General features: G+C 42.9%; 1 non-coding gene across 1 annotated transcript; it reads right to left on the bottom strand.

The window, feature by feature from the left end:
• Window positions 1-4,292: 4,292 nt before the first annotated feature.
• TRNAF-GAA (transfer RNA phenylalanine (anticodon GAA)) lies at window positions 4,293-4,365 on the bottom strand. The gene has a single exon. It is a non-coding gene; the product is annotated as a tRNA-Phe (tRNA).
• Window positions 4,366-4,778: the final 413 nt, after the last annotated feature.

Raw genomic sequence — 4,778 nt, 5'->3', positions numbered from 1 at the left:
TGTCCGTATTTTTTGAAATTTACCTCGCGAGGGGGACTCTTTGAAAGTAAAGTAGAGCTTTGAACGGGACCAAGACCCTCACCGGATTACTGAAAACTTGGATTATCCGGGAAAAACAATAGAAAACGCATAGTGGGGGGGAGGGGGACACCTTCATGGTCTCTTTACAAGCTAACAGGAGCTCCAGTTATAGGGGCCCGACATGAATGATATTTTTGGTTTTTTACACGTATTTGGTTTTTTACATGTATAAATTTACAATACGGATCAGGACAGCCAGGGTTGGCTGTAGGAACCCGTGTATCCGCACGAGGCACCGCTATAGAAGGGGCGCAGAATCACTGATGAGGAAAAAAAAATTGGAAAATGTATACTTCGACCGTAAAATTCAAACAATTGATGTGTTGGATGCAAGAATTTGCAGATAAAGTTGTAATTTCTGATGCATACGCCAAATCTGTGAGTTTTCTGGCTCTGGTACAGCCTCTACACCGGAAGGGCGCCTAAAAGATGTTTCTCACGGGTGAGAACATTATCGCGAGCCGGAGGTGCCTGTGAATAATAATGGGGCAGTGTTTCTCAAAGTGTGCGCCGTGGCTCACAGGGGCGTCGCCAATCTTCGTCAGGGACGTTGCGGTTAGCTAGAGATATTGAGCTGTGTGCCTCTCTATATCAGGGGTGCGCAACTCGTGGCCAGCGGGCCAAATACGGCCCGTCAAGTGTCCCGTCCCATCCGGCAGGTGAAAGTTGTTCCGATAGAAAAATAATTAATGAACACGATAAATAGCTTGGCCGATGTCTTCATAAAAATACGGAATATCGCCAAAAGCAGTAGCTAAAGGCAAGTAAAGCTGCCAGTTACAGCCAAAAAAAAATTATTCATCAAAGGCAAGTAAAGTTGCCAACTACCGCTAAAATTGTTGAAAAATTTCCAGTCGTGGAGAGAATGGGTGGTACTGCCAGTCAAACTATAATTCACAAAAGAAACGTACAGTATATGTATGATATTTATGTGAGATGAATATATTTATGTGAGATGAATATATTTATACACTGCTGGCCACCCAAATTGCAACACCAAGAAAGACAAGAGATATCGCAACAATATTTATTTTGTAGATAACATGTTGACCAAGCATCAAATGATTAAATTTATAGACTTCTGTGAAGTGTGGTTTCTGCCAAAATCAGTAGCCAGAGTAGCCGCCATTGTTGGAGATCACCGCTGCCACACGCCTCGGCATTGATTCAAAGAGACTTTGGATGTGTTCTTGGGGTACAGCAGACCAAGCAGCTTCCACGCGTTGCCAAAGTTGATCTGGTGTGGCAGCTGGGGATGTAATCTGGGTCAATCGTTGAGCAACCATGGACCACATGTTTTCTATCGGCGAAAGATCCGGAGAGCGAGCTGGCCAGGGAAGCAATTCAATCTGGCGATTGACGAAGAACCTTTGGACAATGCGTGCCACGTGTGGTCGCGCATTATCCTGTTGAAATATGGCTGTGGGCAAGCCCTGAAGGTTAGGAAGGACAACTGGCTCCAACACCTCGGAGATGTAGCGCTGGCTTTTTAAAGTACCGGCAATGCGTACTAGAGGAGTGCGAGAGTGATATCCAATACCGCCCCATACCATAATACCCGGTGCAGGACCAGTGTGGCGGTGCTTAACGCAGGTGTTCAGCATCTTCTCTCCACGGTGTCTCCAGACTCGAATCCGACCATCGTGGTGTTGCAGACAGAAGCGTGACTCGTGAGTAAAGACAATTTCATTCCATTGTGCCGTCCACATCCTTCTTTCATCGCACCATTGGCGGCGGAGACGTCTGTGGTTCTGCGTCAAGGGTAGACGAAGCAATGGACGTCTTGCGGACAGACCACTCTCCTGTAAACGGCGTCGAATGGTACGCACAGACACTGGATGATGCGGTACAGACTGAATGTGCTGTGCTATGGTTCGTGATGTGGCTGAGCGATCCGTCACTGCCATACGCACAATACGCCTGTCATCACGTGAAGTGGTGCACTGAGGTGGATGCGATCGAACACGTCGGTCCGTCGTACCCTCCTGCATCCACCGATCACATATCCGCATTACAGTTGTTTGGTTTCGTCCAACACGACTACCGATGATCTCGGTAGGCCACTATCCTTCCTCTGTCGAACTCGGATACTTGATCAAAAGATGATCGCTGTTTTCTACGAGGCATAATTGATCGTTTTTTTGAAAAAACCACAAGAAAAACACAATTGCCGTACTTCAAATCGTCCAAATCTCCAAGCCTTAAATAGCGCTTTGAAGTGGCGCCACAGGCGCGCGTGATGTGCGTCTGCGCTGAAATTCTAATCATTTGCATATCTCACCTCCGCTAATGCATGTTGTAAATTTCACATTATTTGCATGCTTCCTTCAGGGTGTTGCATTTACGGTGGCTAGCAGTGTATATGACTATATAGTTAAAATTATGATAGTCATAATTATACCTTAATATAATTTATAAGTTAAGAAAATAATCGTAATTATTGATTTCAAAAATTCAACTAAGCCTAGTTTGAAATAGGGGAGACGGGACGGAACATTTTATAAAAAGTTGGGATGGCCGAAACTGTGGAGATGTCCCGTAAAATACGGGTCAAATGGTCCTTACTATACGAGGTTCTGGTCCGCGGACTGAGAAGGTTGCGCATCCCTGCTCTATATGGTTTGAAGTGATTCTTTTATGAATGTATAATATCTACTAAACTCTATTCTGGGGAGCCTCAGATGAATCATGAATTGGGGAAGGGAGACATAGGTGGTAAAAGTTTGAGAAGCACTGGCCTAGGTGTTGATCGAAGTTCAAATACCAGGGTCGTAGTGTGCCTTCTCGGGGGGTCTTGGGGCAACCTTTTACTTTTGCCCCCTCCTCCTGAAAGGGTTATCATTATGCAAAATAAGTGTAAATTTTCGTGTGGGGGGGGGGGGCATTCGGTACGAGTGTTCGAGTCCCGATTGCCCCAACATACAGGCATGCCGAAGACGAAAACCTCAGCCTAGCGAACAAGAGATCCCCCCCCCCCCACTTTCAGTATCTGTCAAGACCCCCTTCAAATTACTCGCGTTCGTGAGAAAAAATGAAACAAAACGCCTTTTCCTTTTTGGCGAAAAGCAGAGAGGTTTTAAGAAGTAATTTCGAAAAAATGTACCTCGGATGTAGCCTTTTCTTTAACGCGTTAACTGGTGGGGTTTTTTGGTCCATCAGCCTTTCTGTTTGGCCCACCAGTAAAGACAAAAAAAAAAAAATGTTCGCTCGTAGGCGAATATGACCTATTGTTTTTCTGTCAATGATCACGACTCCCGTCACACTGCCAGATGCCCTTGTTTTTCAAAGTGGCCCAGCAGTTTGATTTTCTTATAAAAAGGCCTGTGTGCCTCGAATTACTTGGCACTTCAAACTTTCGCAAACTGTACTGTACAAATGGTAAAAGTGACCAAACCCTAAAAACAATGAATTTTGTGCACAAATGTAAAATGTCCACAGCAAGGCTGCAACTAGAAACGCAAATTGTGTGTCGTTCAGGGCCAGTGCCCATTTTGACAGCCTCCCGCCTTTCCGTAATTTTGAACGGGGAAAACAGTAAACTCAGAGCTTTTCTGGATATCCAGATCCCTCCCCCCCACTCCTTGTTGCCACACTGGTTAACAGGTTTCCAGTAAAAACTCCCGTAATTCCATGCATTTAATCCTTTTTTTTTGTTTGAGAGAGAGTAACGGTTTATTTGTATGAATAAACTACATATAAAACAACATAACAAAAAACAACACAACACAAGAACTACACACAAACTGTATAGAAGGGTATGATCTCCCAAGGGACTTATGTCCGTCCAGGGCAGATCCATGAAAATAACACCAAAATGTTTTCTCATGGCAAACACATCGTTTAATATGTACACGTATGGGTTACACGTACACACACACATTATATATATACATTTATATATTGCCCCATGGTTTTTATGTATGTGTTTATTGGTCTGTGTCTTAAAAAATTATATACTATTTATGATATTGGTATTCTCCACATACGTAAATACTCGAATATATGATAACAAATGTAATACTCGAATTTAATATCTGAAAAACATCAGAGTGTGGTATTCTATGTACACCACTCTACTTCAGATCTACACCATTTTTTTCCCCGAATGAAAATGAAAAAAAAAAAAAATGAATGACAAATAAATTTTTTTCCTCATCAAAACAGCTGCAATAAAAATACTAGGACGATGGGGAAAAAAAAAAACTTTGGCTTGCCGAAACCCGGGATCGAACCAGGGACCTTTAGATCTTCAGTCTAACGCTCTCCCAACTGAGCTATTTCGGCTGCTACGAAATTGCGTTATTTAGTTTCAATTGAATGACAACAACATTAGAAGAGCGTGCATAGCATGCCGTGAATAAAGCTGTACAGTATTTCTTAATAAAGCTTTAGCATACGTGGGGCTCGTGTAATGACTAACGCTTAGAAATTCTATTGATCTTAACATTATCAGCCAATCAGAATCGTGCTACTGTGACGTCATATTAAAATCATCTTGTAAGCGATGCAAGCTGGATCGAGATTAACATTGTTTACATTCGTGACGATTTGTTTACGCTATCAACAGAATTTCTAAGCGTTAGTGAAGAGTAGGCCTAAACAAACAAACTCGTCCAAAGATTATTAATTGTCGAAAAAAGTATGTGACCGACAATTATGAGTAGAACCCCGATTATATGCACTTAAAAAGTGGCAAA

The sequence above is a fragment of the Pholcus phalangioides genome, unplaced genomic scaffold, assembly GCF_987345545.1.
Source record: "Pholcus phalangioides strain wild (caught in Gottingen) unplaced genomic scaffold, Ppha-v1.0 ptg000001l_1, whole genome shotgun sequence".
NCBI classification, from domain to species: Eukaryota; Metazoa; Arthropoda; class Arachnida; order Araneae; family Pholcidae; genus Pholcus; species Pholcus phalangioides.
Note: the sequence above shows the minus strand (reverse complement) of the source record. Positions and strands in the feature narration are given on the sequence as shown.